Source organism: Phyllobates terribilis, unplaced genomic scaffold (assembly GCF_046119375.1).
Source record: "Phyllobates terribilis strain yellow unplaced genomic scaffold, ASM4611937v1 Scaffold_2__4_contigs__length_985480577, whole genome shotgun sequence".
In the NCBI taxonomy this organism is placed as follows: domain Eukaryota; kingdom Metazoa; phylum Chordata; class Amphibia; order Anura; family Dendrobatidae; genus Phyllobates; species Phyllobates terribilis.
Window position 1 is genome coordinate 691,000,649 of NW_027362762.1, and position 19,325 is coordinate 691,019,973.

The window sequence follows — 19,325 nt, forward strand, 5'->3', positions numbered from 1 at the left end:
ACCTGTCTGCATACCAGCTGTGCCTGTCAATATCCAACTGTCTGCATACCAGCCGTGTTTGCCAGTACCCACCTGTCTACATGCCAGTCTAACCTGCCTGTTCCTGCATTCCCCGGTGTGGGTCAACAGCTGTGACCGGGGTCTGACCTGGAGTAGCACCTGGTCCCTCTGCTCGGTTCCTTCCTGGTTCACGGAGTCGACTGAGCCGCCGTGCGACCTTGCCCGGATCGGGTTGATACTTAGTTACGCCCCTCCAGGCACTCCTCGGTTCATGGTACAGTGGGATCATTAATCACGCTCACACCAGTCAGTCCGGGCGCGAGCGTAACAAAATGTAGTGGCCAACTTTTTTAAAGGTATGTGCACACATATTCAATAAATTGATATGTTTTAAAAAATGTGTTCATTTTTTTCCATCATTTGCATATCATTAATACAGTTATATGAAAAAGTTTGGGCACCCCTATTAATCTTAAGCTTAATGTTTTAAAAAAGCTTAATGTTTTATAAAAATTGGTGTTTTTGCAACAGCTATTTCAGTTTGATATATGTAATAACTGTTGGACTCAGTAATGTTTCTGCCTTGAAATGAGGTTTATTGTACTAACAGAAAATGTGCAATCTGTTGTGGGACCAAAGGTAATTGGACAAATATCTCAATCACTTTTTAATAGACTGCATGGACTATTTGCTTGTTAATACATCCTCAGTTATGCAGCTAAAAGGTTTGGCACTGATTCCAGGTGTGGCATTTGCATTTGGAAGCTGTTGCTGTGAATTCACAACATATGATCAAAGGAGCTCTCGGTAGAAGAGTAACAGACCATCATTAGGATGAAAAAAAGAAGAAATCCATCAGAAAGATAGCAGAAATGTTAGGAGTGGCCAAATCAACAGTTTGGTACATTCTGCAAAAAAAAAGAGCACACTGGTGAGCTTGGGAACTCAAGAAAGCCTAAACGTACACGGAAGACAACAGCGGTGGAGACCAAAGAATTCTTTCCATATTGAAGAAAAACACCTTCACAACATCCACCCAAGTGAAGAACACTCTCCAGGAAGTAGTTGTTTCAGTATCTAAGTCTATCGTAAACAGAAGACTTCACGAGAGCAAATACAGAGGGTTCACCACAAGGTGCAAATCATTATTCAGCCTTAAAATAGAAAGGCTAGATTAGACTTTTCTTTAGATGTTTTTTGGCAGTCAGCCCACTTCTGGAAAAGCATTCTTTGGACGGATGAAACTAAGATCAACCTGTATCAGAATGATGGAATAAAGTATGGAGAAGGCTTAGAACGGCGGCTCATGATCCAAAGCAGACACATACTCTGAAAAACATGGTGGAGGCAGTGTGAGGGCATGGGCATGCATGGCTTTCAATGGCACTGAATCACTAGTGTTTATTGATGATGTGACTGAAGGCAGAGGCAGCCGGATGAATTCTGAAGTGTACAGGGCGATACTTTCTGCTCAAATTCAACCAAATGCAGCAAAGTTGATTGAACGGTGCTTCACAGTACAGATGCACAATAACCCAAAATATACTGCAAAAGCAACACAGGAGTTTTTTTTAAGGCAAAGAAGTGGAATATTCTGCAATGGCCGAGTCAATCACAAGATCTCAACTCTATCCAGCTTGCATTTCATAGTAAATGCCTGGCAAAGCATCACAAAGGAGGAAACCCAGCATTTGGCTTGCAGACTTCAGGCAGTTATTGCCTGCAAAGGTTTCTCTACAAATTAACATTTTATTTCAGGTTAAGTTAATTTATCCAATTACTTTTGAGCCCATGAAATGAGAAGGCTTTGTAGAAAAATGGTTTCAAGGGATATTTTTGTTCAATCTCTTTAAATAAACCTGAAAGTCTACACTTTAATAGCATCTCAGTTGCTTTATTTTAAATAAAAAATAGTGGCATGCAGAGCCCAAATCATGAAGATTCTGTCACTGTCCAAATATTTCAGGACCTAACTGTATAAACAGTGGCTTGCAAAAGTATTGGCTTTTTACCTATTTTTTTTTACATTACAACCTGTGTTTAAATATTTTTGTAATCCAATTGGTGTGTGATGTATCAGCACTAAATAGTACAGGGGCGGACACAGACTGTAGTGGGCCCCTGTGCAAGAAATTTTTGGGGGCCCCCCCCCTGCGCTTCATAAGGCAACAAAGTTATGTAAACATAACCCCCCCATGTGCAGCTCTCATCCCCCCCATGTGCAGCTCACCCCCCCGATGCATCTCTCATCCCCCCCCCCGTGCATCTCTCATCCCCCCCATGTGCATCTCCCATTCCCCCCACTCCTAGTTAATTAATTGTATTTAAGAAAAATAAAACTTGTTATACTTACCCCCATGCGATCCCTGCAGAATCCTGGCGCTCGTCCACGTCGCTGCCACCAGGCTCTCCTGACGTTCGGCCATGTGACGGTGCCACATACATAGCCAACAGCTTTTGTTTTGGCCAAAAGATTTTTAAAGCCGCCACCACGATAAGGTAGACTCTTCTGGCCGGGCCCTACTCTAACCTATTAAAATTTTCTTAAAATATCCAATACTCTTTTTAGATATATTTTTATTTAGTTTTCTTTAAGGGAATGTGTCATATACATTTTTTTTTAAATGACCAATAATACCACATACAGGGAATACCCCCACACCATGACCAGACCACATATTACCACAACATAGTGACCGAATAATACCACACAGAAGGGAGAAAAACTGCCACACCATGACCAGACCACATATTACCACCACATTACTAATATTACCACCACATTACTAATATTACCATAAGTGTCATAATACACGGGAGCTCTATACATGGTATGTATAATGTAAGTGTCCAGGTAATCTAGTGATCACCAGTGACATTATACACAGGAGCTCTGTATATAGTGTCAGTGTACAGGTAATACAGTGATCACCAGTGACATTATACACAGGAGCTCTGTATATAGTGTACAGGTAATACAGGGATCACCAGTGACATTATACACAGGAGCTCTGTATATATTGTCAGTGTACAGGTAATACAGTGATCACCAGTGACATTATACACAGGAGCTCTGTATATAGTGTCAGTGTACAGGTAATACAGTGATCACCAGTGACATTATACACAGGAGCTCTGTATATAGTGTACAGGTAATACTGTGATCACCAGTGACATTATACACAGGAGCCCGGTACATAGTATATAGTGTAAGTGTACATGTAATGCACTGACTCACTGGTGACGTCTCTAGGTGAAGTCCTTCAGCTACGCTTTTCTCCTTCATCCAGCACAGACCGCCATCACGTCTTCCAGCCAGGACTCGTCTCTGCATAAAATAACACAGTTATCTAGAGCACATTCCCCAACTTCTACATTACGCAGCTGAATACAGACGTGCATCCACCATCAATATATGGTTAGTTATTATGCAACCTACCATTCCAAATATAAATTGTAATCCACCACGGTGCCCCCATTAACTGTAAATAGGCACTTAATATATAATTTAATTAGAACCTCTACTCTATACTTCCTGCTCCCCGCATTCATTATTTACATGCACCCCCTGCCCCAATTCATTATATCATGTCCGTGCTCTCCCCACCCCATCGTCATTTATCATTTACTCTCCCCCACCCCACATTCATTATGTGCAGCTCATTATCCCCCTACTCCTAATTCCCCCATGTGCAGCTCATTTTCTCCCAATTCCCCCATGTGCAGCTCTCACCCCCCCATGAGCAGCTCTCACCACACCCCCATGAGTCCCTCTCTCATCCCCCTCCCCCACATGTGCCCCTCTCTCATCCCCCCCATGTGCAGCTCTCACCACCCCCCCATGTGCACATCTCTCATCCCCCTCCCCCACATGTGCCCCTCTCTCATCCCCCTCCCCCACATGTGCCCCTCTCTCATCCCCCTCCCCCACATGTGCCCCTCTCTCATCCCCCCCATGTGCAGCTCTCACCACCCCCCCATGTGCACATCCCTCATCCCCCTCCCCCACATGTGCCCCTCTCTCATCCCCCTCCCCCACATGTGCCCCTCTCTCATCCCCCTCCCCCACATGTGCCCCTCTCTCACCCCCCTCCCCCACATGTGCCCCTCTCTCATCCCCCCCATGTGCAGCTCTCACCACCCCCCCATGTGCCCCTCTCTCATCCCCCTCCCCCACATGTGCCCCTCTCTCATCCCCCTCCCCCACATGTGCCCCTCTCTCATCCCCCCCATGTGCATCTCTCATCCCCCTCCCCCACATGTGCACCTCTCTCATCCCCCCCATGTGCATCTCTTATCTCCCCCCATGTGCATCTCTTATCCCCCTCCCCCATGTGCATCTCTTATCCCCCTCCCCCATGTGCATCTCTTATCTCCCCCCCATGTGCATCTTTTATCTCCCCCCCATGTGCATCTCTTATCTCCCCCATGTGCACCTCTCTCATCCCCCCCACCCCATGTGCACCTCTCTCATCCCCCCCACCCCATGTGCATCTTTTATCATCCCCCCCCACGTGCACCTCTCTCATCCCCCTCCCCCCACGTGCACCTCTCTCATCCCCCTCCCCCCACGTGCACCTCTCTCATCCCCCTCCCCCCACGTGCACCTCTCTCATCCCCCTCCCCCCACATGTGCACCTCTCTCATCCCCCCCACCCCATGTGCATCTTTTATCATCTCCCCCCACCCCATGTGCATCTTTTATCATCTCCCCCCACCCCATGTGCATCTTTTATCATCTCCCCCCCATGTGCATCTTTTATCATCTCCCCCCACCCCATGTGCATCTTTTATCATCTCCCCCCCCCATGTGCATCTCTTATCTCACACACACACACACACACACACACACACCTCCCATTCCCCCCACTCCTAGTAAATTGTATTTTGAAAAAAACAAAACTTGTTATACTTACCCCCATGCGATCCCTGCAGAATCCTGGCGCTCGTCCAAATCGCTGACACCAGGTTCTCCTGCCTTCCGGCCATGTGACGGCGCCGTCACATGACCGGAAATCAGGGGAATCATGAAGGCGCTGCCGCAGGAGCGCAGCGCAGCGCTGAGATGTCCCGGACCCGGCGCTTAGCATGGGGCCGGGGGCCCCATGAGGAGAGAGACTCACAAGAGGGGGCCCCCAACAGGGCTCCAAGGGGGCCCCTACCGGCTGGGCCCCACACTGGAGTCAGGGCAGACATGCCCTGATGGCGGCCCTGCTGGAGGCTGGAGGGGCCCCCTCTCCCTCGGGGCCCCCGTTCAATGAACCGGCTGCACGGGCGGTAGTTCCGCCCCTGAAATAGTATAAGTTGGTGAAGTGATAAAAATATAGGCAAAAATTAAATTCATGGGATAAAATAAATAAAAATTGACATCTGCATATGTATTTACCCTTATGAAGCTCCTAAAATTTTCTGGTGCAAGCAATTACCTTCATAAGTCCCATGCTTAGTGAAAGGAAGTCCACCTGTGTGCAATCTAAGTGTCACATGGTCTGTCAGTACATGCATAACTTTTCTGAAAGGCCACAGACGCTACAACACCATTAAGCAAGAGGCACCACTAACCAAACACCACCATGAAGGCCAAGGAGATCTCCAAATAAGTCAGGGACAAAGTTGTTGAGAAGTACAAGTCAGGGTTGGGTTATAAAAAAATATCCCAATCTCTGATGATCCCCCGGAGCACCATGAAATCCATTATCATAAAAGGGAAGTAATATGGTACCACAACAAACCTGCCAAGAGACGGCTGCCCACCAAAACTCTCAGTCTGGGCAAGGAGGGCATTAATCAGACAGGCAGCAGAGAGACCAAAGGTAACACTGAAGGAGCTGCAGAGTTCCAAAACAGAGACTGGAGTATCTGTCCACAAGACCACAATAAGCCGTACACTCCATAGAGGTGGCCTTTATGGAAGAGTGGGCAGAAAAAAGCATTTACTTGCACACAAAAATTGTAAGGCTCGTTTTGAGTTTGCCAAAAGACATGTGGAAGATGGATGGTGTGAAATACAGGGATATTCTTGAGCAAAACCTGTTTCAGTCTTTCAGTGATTTGAGACTGGGACAGAGGTTCACCGTCCAACAAGACATTGAAACAAAGAATACTGCTAAAGCAATGTTCAAGTGGTTTAAAGGTAAACTTGTACATTTTTTGGAGTAGCCTATTCAAAGTCCAGGATTTAATCCAATTGAGAATCTGTGGTCAGACTTGAAGATTGCTGTTCACCAGAGGAAACCATTTAACGTGAAAGGGCTGGAATAGTTTTGCCTTGGGAATGGGCAAAAATCCCAGTGGCCAGATGTGAAAAGCTCATAGAGACTAATCCAAAGCGACTTGCAGCTGTAAATGCAGCAAAAGGTGAATCTACAAAGTATTGACTTTAGAAGGGGTGAGGTTTTCAGGTATTTTATCGTATTTGTTTGTTTCACAAAACAAAAAGAAAACTAAATGTTCTCAGTTGTAGGCATGTTCTTTACATGAACGGATGCAAACCCTCAAAAAAAACAGTAAAATTCCACGTTGTGAGGTGGCAAGACACAAAAAATGCCAAGGAGGGTGAATACTTCGCAAGCCACTGTAAATGAGCAAGAGGTAGTATTAATGAACACATAAAGCATAGTTCTACACTTTCTTATGTACAGTATATATAAAGTTAATAATTATTTTCCTTTTGGATGTGCCTTTAATTTTTTTTTTAGTATCTCATTGTAGTGGCAGCAGGAATGCAATTAAGATTGATAATGTAGGGAAATGTAGAAAGTCCGAAAGCTAAGAGGAAATTAGCTACTTTACTTCTATTAAATGATGATTCCATCTTATGCTTGTCATTACATTTTCCATCTAATCTTATGCTTGAAAAATACAGTTATCAAAAGCTACTTTTACCTTTTATAGCATGGCTGTCTCAGTCTTGCCTGGAGGCAACAGATTCTTCAGATACATCCTTATGTGACCTCAGGGCTGTCTAATATAACAGTTGTGCCAGTAAATGTAGTTGATTCCTTCTTATTGTTGCCATTCTGACTGGTCTTTTAGCACCTTAAGGACACAGCTATTATGGGTTTCGAGGACACAGCTATTTTTTTTATTATGTTTCAAAGAGCCAAAGCTATATCTTTTTTCATTTGATATAGCCATAAGAGGGTTCTTTTCAGAATAAGTTTCATTTTTTAAAGCTACCATTTTATATTACTGTACATACAATATAATGTATTGAAAAATTTTTTTTGTGTTGCCATAACCTGAGAGCCATATGTATGAGGGCTCAGTTTTTGCAGTATGAATTTATGATACTTTAGTTCATTGATACTTTTTTGGGGGCATATGTGATTTTTTGATATCTGTTATTGGAAGGTAAATGAATGAAAAATAATTTTTTGACAGTTTTTTTTTCAAGATAGATGGAGTTGTAACATGGGAACTCCAATTATGTGCCTTTTTACTACTTTATTTATTTACATACAGTACAGACCAAAAGTTTGGACACACCTTCTCATTTAAAGATTTTTTTGTATTTTCATGACTATGAAAATTGTACATTCACACTGAAGGCATCAAAACTATGAATTAACACATGTGGAATTACATACTTAACAAAAAAGTGTGAAACAACTGAAAATATGTCTTATATTCTAGGTTCTTCAATGTAGCCACCTTTTGCTTTGATGACTGCTTTGCATACTCTTGGCATTCTCTTGATGAGCTTCAAGAGGTAGTCACCGGAAATGGTCTTCCAACAATCTTGAAGGAGTTCCCAGAGATGCTTAGCACTTGTTGGCCCTTTTGCCTTCACTCTGTGGTCCAGCTCACCCCAAACCATCTCGATTGGGTTCAGGTCTGGTGACTGTGGAGGCCAGTTCATCTGGCGTAGCACCCCATCACTCTCTTTCTTGGTCAAATAGCCCTTACACAGACTGGAGGTGTGTTTAGGGTCACTGTCCTGTTGAAAAATAAATGATGGTCCAACTAAACGCAAACCAGATCGAATAGCATGCCGCTGCAAGATGCTGTGGTAGCCATGCTAGTTCAGTATGCCTTCAATTTTGAATAAATCCCCAACAGTGTCACCAGCAAAGCACCCCCACACCATCACACCTCCTCCTTCATGCTTCACGGTGGGAACCAGGCATGTAGAGTCCATCCGTTCACCTTTTCTGCGTCGCACAAAGACACGGTGGTTGGAACCAAAGATCTCAAATTTGGACTCATCAGACAAAAGCACAGATTTCCACTGGTCTAATGTCCATTCCTTGTGTTCTTTAGCCCAAACAAGTCTCTTCTGCTTGTTTCCTGTCCTTAGCAGTGGTTTCCTAGCAGCTATTTTACCATGAAGGCCTGCTGCACAAAGTCTCCTCTTAACAGTTGTTGTAGAGATGTGTCTGCTGATAGAACTCTGTGTGGCATTGACCTGGTCTCTAATCTGAGCTTCTGTTAACCTGCGATTTCTGAGGTTGGTGACTTGGATAAACTTATCCTCAGAAGCAGAGGTGACTCTTGGTCTTCCTTTCCTGGGGCGGTCCTCATGTGAGCCAGTTTCTTTGTAGCGCTTGATGGTTTTTGCAACTGCACTTGGGGACACTTTCAAAGTTTGCCCAATTTTTCGGACTGACTGACCTTCATTTCTTAAAGTAATGATGGCCACTCATTTTTCTTTACTTAGCTGCTTTTTTCTTGCCATATACAAATTCTAGCAGTCTATTCAGTAGGACTGTCAGCTGTGTATCCACCTGAGTTCTGCACAACACAACTGATGGTCCCAACCCCATTTATAAGGCAAGAAATCCCACTTATTAAACCTGACAGGGCACACCTGTGAAGTGAAAACCATTTCCGGTGACTACCTCTTGAAGCTCATCAAGAGAATGCAAAGAGTGTGCAAAGCAGTCATCAAAGCAAAAGGTGGCTACTTTGAAGAACCTAGAATATTAGACATATTTTCAGTTGTTTCACACTTTTTTGTTAAGTATATAATTCCACATGTGTTAATTCATAGTTTTGATGCCTTCAGTGTGAATGTACAATTTTCATAGTCATGAAAATACAGAAAAATCTTTAAATGAGAAGGTGTGTCCAAACTTTTGGTCTGTACTGTATTAAAAAGTAGTTAAGGGCAAAAGATGATTTTTTTTATTTTTTACTTCTTTTAAATATTTTTTTATCATGTGCTTAGACACACTGGCTGGGTCTAATAGGAGGAAGGACTAAGACAGCTGCAATGGGGTCATTGGTAAGCCACCAGTTCACACTACTATGCATCAATACCCCTACAATCAGGTTGGGGGGAGTCAATTCAGCTCCGTAGGTCTAACCAGCTACAGTGGGGAAAATAAGTATTTGATACACTGCCGATTTTGCAAGTTTTTCCACCCACAAAAAATGGAGAGGTCTGTAATTTTTATCGTAGATACACTTCACCTGTGAGAGACAGAATCTTAAAAAAAATCAAGAAAATCACATAGTATGATTTTTTGAATTAATTAATTTTAATTTTATTGCATGAAATAAGTATTCGATACAATAGAAAAACAGAACTTAATATTTGGTACAGAAACCTTTGTTTGGTATTACAGAGGTCAGACGTTTCCAGTAGTTCTTAACAAAGTTTGCACACACTGCAGCAGGGATTTTGGCCCACTCCTCCATACAGATCTTCTCCAGATCTTTCAGGTTTCGGGGCTGTCGCTGGGCAACATTGGGTTCAGGTCTGGAGACTTGCTAGGCCACTTCAGGACCTTGAAATGCTTTTTACAGAGCCACTCCTTAGTTGCCCTGGCTGTGTGTTTTGGGTCATTGTCATGCTGGAAGACCCAGCCACGACCCATCTTCAGTGCTCTTACTGAGGGAAGGAGGTTGTTGGCCAAAATCTTGCGATACATGTCCCCATTCATTCTCCCTTCAATACAGTGCAGTCGTCCTGTCCCCTTTGCAGAAAAGCATCCAACATACTTCATGGTTGGGACGGTCTTCTTGGGGTTGTACTCATCCTTCTTTTTCCTCCAAACACTGCGAGTGGAGTTGATACCAAAAAGTTCTATTTTGCTCTCATCTGACCAAATGATCCCATGCCTCCTCTAGATCATCCAGATGGTCATTGGCGAACTTCAAACGGGCTTGGACATGTGCTGGGGGACCTTGCGTGCCCTGCAGGATTTTAATCCATGATGGCGTAGTGTGTTACTAACGGTAATGTTTGAAACTGTGGTCCCACCTCTCTTCAGGACATTGACCTGGTCCTCCCGTGTAGTTCTGGGCTGATTCCTGACCTTTCTCAGAATCACTCTTAGCCCATGAGACGAGATCTTGCATTGAGCTCCAGACCAAGGAAGATTGACAGTCATCTTGTGTTTCTTCCATTTTCTAATAATTACGCCAACAGTTGTTGCCTTCTCACCAAGCTGCTTGCCTATTGTCCTATAGGGCATCCCAACCTTGTGCAGGTCTACAATTTTGTCTCTGGTGTCATTAGACAGTTCTTTGGCCTTGGCCATGGTGGAGAGGATGGAGTATGATTGATGGAGTGTGTGGGCAGGTATCTTTTATACAGGTAACGAGTTCAAACAGGTGCAATTAATACAGGTAATGAGTGCAGAATAGGAGGGCTTCTTAAAGAAAAACTAACAGGTTGGGGGGAGAGACAGAATTCTTGCTGGATGGTTGGTGATCAAATACTTATTTGATGCAATAAAATGCAATTTAATTATGTAAAAATCATACAATGTGATTTTCTGGTTTTTATTTTTAGATTCTATCTCTCACAGGAGAAGTGTACCTACGATAAAAATTACAGACCCCTCCATTCTTTGAGGTGGAAAAACTTGCAAAATCGACAGTGTATCAAATACTTATTTTCCCCACTATATATCCCAGTCTCTTTCTAAAGAGTTAAGCTCCGCAGCTTAACCCAGGATTGGTGTTCTCACATACCCCCACAGTTTCAGCTGGACCCCGGCAATTTACCGTACATCAGCTGGGCTCCTGCAGCTGATTACACAGGGACAGAGGCAGCATCAGTCTAATCAGCATGATGGATATATCCATCATAGGGTGCTAATTTACCACCACTCATGAAGGATATATCCGTCATATACTTTATAGAAGATACAGACCGTAAAGTGCTGCCATAGCGTTTGGTGGGTTGGTAATAGGCTACTAAAGAAGTTGCTCTCTGTAATGTTCCTTGCTGCATTAAGTAAAAAAAAAAGTTATAAAGTAGGATACACTCTCTGTAAAGAGCCTGGTAATTAAAAGTCACCTTAGTAGTTCTGGCTTGATTGATTGAGAATGAGATATGTCATGACAAACCAGCCCCACAGATGAACACATCTGACACTTGCACAGTGAAGCCAAGGCCAGTACACCTTGCTTCACTGCGCAGGAAGCTGCTGGAACTTTCTACTTGTTCTTGATATCAATCAAGACAGGAGGGGTGTGCTACAGAATGACGGCTTGGGAGAGGAGTAACACTGACATGAGTCACGTCTAGACTGGTGCTCGCTACTCTAGAATTTTAGTTTTTCATTTACACTGCAAGGGAGATTTCAGAGAATGACATCTTTAGGAACACATTACCATCCTGCAATTGTGATATCAGATTTTCTTTAACTGTCAATAATGAATGCCACCATAATTTCATGTCTATAGGATCGATCTGTTAGGCTTTTCCTGCCCTCTAAGGCTATGTTCCCACATAAAGCTAAACCAAAAAAATGAGCTGCAACACGTTTGTATAAGCGCAATGTGTAGGTGCACATTCACATTGTGGCCATTTCACAGACAGAAAATGAGCAAACACCCTGCAGTACGTAAATAACATACAAAGGATACAAAGTTACACCATTGTGATCAAAAGAGCATAAAAGCCATCCCACCGTGACAAGGTGTACCCAATCAGGAAGGACCCTAACTCTTGTAATTCACCTCGCTAGGTGCCAGCAGACCTCAAAATAGACAGTGGGCAGAGCAGTGCCCAGACCTGTGTTGCACATGCCCATGGAAAGCTATACAGACTAGATGCACAGCCCAAAAAGGGGAGCCATGCCCCTGTCTATTTTGAGTTCTGCTGACACATATCGAGGTGAACTATAAGTGTTAGAGACCATCCTAGGTACACCTTGTCATGGTGGGATGGCTTTTACGCTTTTTTGATCACAATAGTGTTAACTAAGTACCCTATGCTATTTACATGTACTATTACTATTTATTCACTTACTGCAGGGTATTTGTTCATTTTGTTTTTATCAATGCATTACCTGAGTAATGGCCACCTTGGCACGCACCATCACCAGAACGTCCAGTTCCACGTCCCTTGCCACGCGCCTTGCCCATTGTAAATGAAGTAAAACAGCTCACACTTGCACTATCAATGGCAAAAGGGTAATAAAAAGGAGATTTGAACCGTGGAAGAGGAAAACCACAGTTCTAGTTCTCTGGCCTACACCAGAATCTTTTAAACAGATATATTTATGTCTGAACAGTCAGCGAGACACTCAAACTGTTTTTTTTTATGGAAAAAAGGCAACAAAATGGATAATACAGAGATTTGTAACCATGGAACTGCAAAACCACAGTTCTAGTTATCTGGCCTACACCAAACTCTTTTAACCCCTTTACGCCCCAGGCTGGTTTGCACGTTAATGACCAGGCCAATTTTTACAATTCTGACCACTGTCACTTTATGAGGTAATTACTCTGAAACGCTTCAACGGATCCCGCTGATTCTGAGATAGTTTTTTGTGACATATTGTACTTCATGATAGTAGTAAAATTTCTTTGACATCACTTGCGCTTATTTGTGAAAAAAATGGAAATTTGGCGAAAATTTTGAAAATTTCATAATTTTCAAAATTTGAATTTTTATTCCGTTAAATCAGAGAGATATGTCACACAAAATAGTTAATAAATAACATTTCCCACATGTCTACTTTACATCAGCACAATTTTGGAACCAAAAATTTTTTTTATTAGTGCGCTATAAGGGTTAAAAGTTGATCAGCGATTTCTCATTTTTCCAACAAAATTTACAAAACCATTTTTTTTAGGGACCACATCACATTTGAAGTGACTTTGAGGGACCTTTATGACAGAAAATACCCCAAAATGACACCATTCTAAAAACTGCACCCCTCAAGGTGCTCAAAACCACATTCAAGAAGTTTATTAACCCTTCACGTGCTTCACAGGAATTTTTGGAATGGGGGAGAAAAAAATGAACATTTAACTTTTTTCACAAAAATGTTACTTTAGACCCCAATTTTTTTTATTTTTGCAGGGGTAACAGGAAAAAATTGACCCCAAAATTTGTTGTGCAATTTCCCCTGAATATGCAGATACCCCATATGTGGGGAAAAAACACTGTTTGGGCGCACAGCAGGGCTCAGAAGGGAAGGAGCGCCTTTTAAGTTTTTGAATGTAAAATTTGCTTGAATAATTAGCGGACGCCATGTTGCGTTTGGAGAGCCCCTGATGTGCCTAAACAGTGGAAACCCCCAACAAGTGACACCATTTTGGAAACTAGACCCCTCAGGGAACTTATCTATATGTGTGGTGAGCATCTTGAACCCCCAGGTGCTTCACAGAAGTTTATAACATGGAGCCGTGAAAATAAAATGTTCACATTTTTCCCGCAAAAATGTTTTTCAGCCCCCAGTTTTGCATTTTCATAAGGGTAACAGGAGAAATTGCACCATGCAACTTGTTGTGCAATCTCTCCTGAGTAAGCCGATACCCCATATGTGGGGGAAAACCACTGTTTGGGCGCACGGCAGGGTTCGGAAGGGAAGGAGCGCCATTTGACTTTTTGAATGTAAAATTTGCTTGAATAATTAGCGGATGCCATGTTGCGTTTGGAGAGCCCCTGATGTGCCTAAACAGTGGAAACCCCCCACAAGTGACACCATTTTGGAAACTAGACCCCTCAGGGAACTTATCTATTTGTGTGGTGAGCATCTTGAACCCCCAGGTACTTCACAGAAGTTTATAACATGGAGCCGTGAAAATAAAATGTTCACATTTTTCCCACAAAAATGTTTTTCAGCCCCCAGTTTTGCATTTTCATAAGGGTAACAGGAGAAATTGCACCATGCAACTTGTTGTGCAATCTCTCCTGAGTAAGCCGATACCCTACATGTGGGGGAAAACCACTGTTTGGGCGCACGGCAGGGTTCGGAAGGGAAGGAGCTCCATTTGACTTTTTGAATGTAAAATTTGCTTGAATAATGAGCGGATGTGCCCATGATGTGCCTAAACAGTGGAAACCCACCACAAGTGACACCATTTTGGAAACTACAGTAGACCCCTGAGGGAACTTATCTAGATGTGTGGTGAGCACCCTTAACCCCCAGGTGCTTCACATAAGTTTAGAACATGAAGCCGTGAAAATAAAAAAATCTAACTTTTTCCACAAAAATGATCTTTTTGCCCCAATTTTTTTAGTTTCACAAGGGTTAGAGGAGAAAATGGAACCTAAAAACTGTTGTGCAATTTCTCCTGAGTACGCCATTACCTCATATGTGGGGAAAATACACTGTTTGGGCGCACATCAGGGTTCAGAAGGGAAGGAGCACTGTGTGACTTTTTGAGCGCAAAATTGCCTGGAATCAAGAGCGGACGCCATGTCGTATTTCGGGAGCCCCTGATGTGCCGAAATAGTGGAAACCCCCCACAAGTGACCCCATTTTGGAAACTAGACCCCCTCAAGAATTTTATCAAGGGGTATAGGTCAACATATTGAATAAGTTGTCATTAGTCTTGAGCGCAAGTGCTCGCTACTTGAGTTTGCATCGGGTACTCGGGTATGCACTAAGTATCGCGGGTGCTCGAATGACATGCTCGAGTCCCCGCCCCGCATGTTTCACGGTTGTTAGACACCCAAAAAAAAACATGCGGGGATCTCTCGTGCATGGCAGGCGATCCCAGCAACGTTTTTTTTGGCCGTGAAGCATATGGGGCAGAGACTCGAGCACCCGCGATACTCAGTGCATACCTGAGTACTCGATGCAAACTCAAGTAGCGAGCACTTGCGCTCAACACTGGTCGCCATATTGTCATAATTTTTTTTTCTTTACTTTTGAAAAAACCCCAACCCTAGCCCCAACCCTAATACAACCCCAACCCTAACCCTAGCCCAACCCTAACCCTAGCACAACCGTAACCCTAGAGTTTATTTTTTTACACCATTCCTCGTGCGGTATAAGTGATTAGACTACTTTATTCTTCGGGTCGGTGTGATTACAGCAATACCAGATTCATATCGGGTTTTTATGACTGACAGCTGTCACACACTAAAAGACGCTTTTTTTGCAAAGACTAGTGTTTGCATCACCATATTTTGAGAGCTATAATTTTTCCATATTTTGGCCGACAGAGTCATGTGATGGCTTGTTTTTTGCGGGACAAGTTGACGTTTTTATTGGTACCATTTTCGGGCATGTGACATTTTTTGATCGCTTTCTATTCTGATTTTTGGGAGGCAGAATAAACAAAAACCAATAATTCAGGAATTGTTTTTTTGCATTTTTTTTTTATGCCGTTCCGCGTGTGGTAAAATTGATAATGCAGCGTTATTCTTCGGGTCAGTGAATTTACAGCGTTACCGCATTTATATAGTTTTTTTTATGTTTTGCCGCTTTTACACAATAAAAACGATTTTCTAGAAAAAATAATTTTTTTGTATCGCTTTATTCCGAGAGCTATAACTTTTTTTTTTTTCGGACAATGGAGCTCTGTAGTGGTTTGTTTTTTGCGGGACAAGATGACATTTTTAGCGGTACCACTTTTATTTACATTCGTCTTTTTGATCGCGTGTTATTCCATTTTTTGTTTGGCGGTATGATGATAAAGCATTGTTTTTTGCTTCGTTTTTTTTTTTTTTTTTACCGTGTTCACTAAAGGGGTTAACTAGTGGGACAGTTTAATAGGTCAGGTCGTTCCGGACGTGGCGATACCAAATATGTGTACTTTTATTGGTTTATTTTTTTTTTTCATAATAAATAAATATTATGGGTTCAATATATTTTTATTTTTTGGGGATTATTTTTTTCTTTTTATATTTTTACAATTTTTTTTTTCACTTTTCTACTTTTTTTTTTTTTTTTTTACTTTTACACATTGTCCCACTATGGGACTTTCTCTTTTTGCAGCCTGATCAGCTGCATGGCATAGAGAGCAGCAGCTCTCTTTGTCATGCAGCCTGTCAGCGCTGCACACAGGGGAGACATTACTTTGGTCGCGCACTGCGCATTACTAAAGGAACGTCCTGCCTCCTGGTGACCCGGATATTGTCATTATGACATCGGGTTGTCATGGCAACATCTGGAAGCCGCCGCAGACATCGCTGGACGCCGGCAGGGGTGAGTATACCGATCACCTCCCCCCTTGCCACCGCAATGCTGCGATCGACTGCGATCGTACATTATTCTGCATGCTCTCAGGAGCAGCCTGATACTGTATATTAGATTGTAAGCTCCTAGGACAGGGTGTACATTATTCTGCATGCCCTCAGGAGCAGTCTGTATATTGTATATTAGATTGTAAGCTCCTAGGACAGGGTGTACATTATTCTGCATGCCCTCAGGAGCAGTCTGTATATTGTATATTATATTAGATTGTAAGCTCCTAGGACAGGGTGTAGATTATTCTGCATGCCCTCAGGAGCAGCCTGTATATTGTATATTAGATTGTAAGCTCCTAGGACAGGGTGTACATTATTCTGCATGCCCTCAGGAGCAGTCTGTATATTGTATATTAGATTGTAAGCTCCTAGGACAGGGTCTGCATTATTCTGCATGCCCTCAGGAGCAGTCTGTATATTGTATATTGGATCGTAAGCTCCTTGGACAGGGTGTGCATTATTCTGCATGCCCTCAGGAGCTGTCTGTATATTGTATATTAGATTGTAAGCCCCTAGGGCAGGGTGTGCATTATTCTGCATGCCCTCAGGAGCAGTCTGTATATTGCATATTAGATTGTAAGCTCCTAGGACAGGGTGTGCATTATTCTGCATGCCCTCAGGAGCAGTCTGTATATTGTATATTAGATTGTAAGCTCCTAGGACAGGGTCTGCATTATTCTGCATGCCCTCAGGAGCAGTCTGTATATTGTATATTAGATTGTAAGCTCCTAGGGCAGGGTGTACATTATTCGGCATGCCCTCAGGAGCAGTCTGTATATTGTATATTGGATTGTAAGCTCCTTGGACAGGGTGTGCATTATTCTGCATGCCCTCAGGAGCTGTCTGTATATTGTATATTAGATTGTAAGCCCCTAGGGCAGGGTGTGCATTATTCTGCATGCCCTCAGGAGCAGTCTGTATATTGTATATTAGATTGTAAGCTCCTAGGACAGGGTCTGCATTATTCTGCATGCCCTCAGGAGCAGTCTGTATATTGTATATTAGATTGTAAGCTCCTAGGACAGGGTGTGCATTATTCTGCATGCCCTCAGGAGCAGTCTGTATATTATATATTAGATTGTAAGCTCCTAGGGCAGGGTGTACATTATTCTGCATGCCCCCAGGAGCTGTCTGTATATTGTATATTAGATTGTAAGCTCCTAGGACAGGATGTGCATTATTCTGCATGCCCTCAGGAGCAGTCTGTATATTGTATATTAGATTGTAAGCTCCTTGGACAGGGTGTGCATTATTCTGCATGCCCTCAGGAGCAGTCTGTATATTGTATATTAGATTGTAAGCTCCTAGGGCAGGGTGTACATTATTCTGCATGCCCTCAGGAGCAGTCTGTATATTATACATTAGATTGTAAGCTCCTAGGACAGGGTGTACATTATTCTCCATGCCCTCAGGAGCAGCCTATATATTATATATTAGGCTGTAAGCTCCTAGGACAGGGGGTACATTATTCTGCATGCCCTCAGGAGTAGCCTGTATATTATATTAGATTGTAAGCTCCTAGGACAGGGTGTACATTATTCTGCATGCCCTCAGGAGCAGTCTGTACAATATATATTAGATTGTAAGCTCCTAGGACAGGGTGTGCATTATTCTGCATGCCCTCAGGAGCAGCCTGTATATTATGTATTAAATTGTAAGCTCCTATGACAGGGTGTACATTATTCTGCATGCCCTCAGGAGCAGCCTGTATATTATGTATTAAATTGTAAGCTCCTATGACAGGGTGTACATTATTCTGCATGCTCTCAGGAGCAGCCTGATACTGTATATTAGATTGTAAGCTCCTAGGACAGGGTGTACATTATTCTGCATGCCCTCAGGAGCAGTCTGTATATTGTATATTAGATTGTAAGCTCCTAGGACTGGGTCTGCATTATTCTGCATGCCCTCAGGAGCAGTCTGTATATTGTATATTGGATTGTAAGCTCCTTGGACAGGGTGTGCATTATTCTGCATGCCCTCAGGAGCTGTCTGTATATTGTATATTAGATTGTAAGCCCCTAGGGCAGGGTGTGCATTATTCTGCATGCCCTCAGGAGCAGTCTGTATATTGCATATTAGATTGTAAGCTCCTAGGACAGGGTGTGCATTATTCTGCATGCCCTCAGGAGCAGTCTGTATATTGTATATTAGATTGTAAGCTCCTAGGACAGGGTGTGCATTATTCTGCATGCCCTCAGGAGCAGTCTGTATATTATACATTAGATTGTAAGCTCCTAGGACAGGGTGTACATTATTCTCCATGCCCTCAGGAGCAGCCTATATATTATATATTAGGCTGTAAGCTCCTAGGACAGGGTGTGCATTATTCTGCATGCCCTCAGGAGTAGCCTGTATATTATATTAGATTTTAAGCTCCTAGGACAGGGTGTACATTATTCTGCATGCCCTCAGGAGCAGTCTGTACAATATATATTAGATTGTAAGCTCCTAGGACAGGGTGTGCATTATTCTGCATGCCCTCAGGAGAAGCCTGTATATTATGTATTAAATTGTAAGCTCCTATGACAGGGTGTACATTATTCTGCATGCCCTCAGGAGCAGCCTGTATATTGTATATTAGATTGTAAGCTCCTAGGACAGGGTGTGCATTATTCTGCATGCCCTCAGGAGCAGCCTGTATATTATGTATTAAATTGTAAGCTCCTAGGACAGGGTGTAGATTATTCTGCATGCCCTCAGGAGCAGTCTGTATATTATATATTAGATTGTAAGCTCCTAGCACAGGGTGTACATTATTCTGCATGCCCTCAGGTGCAGTCTGTATATTGTATATTAGATTGTAAGCTCCTAGGACAGGGTGTACATTATTCTGCATGCCCTCAGGAGCAGCCTGTATATTGTATATTAGATTGTAAGCTCCTAGGACAGGGTGTGCATTATTGTGCATGCCCTCAGGAGCAGTCTGTGTATTATA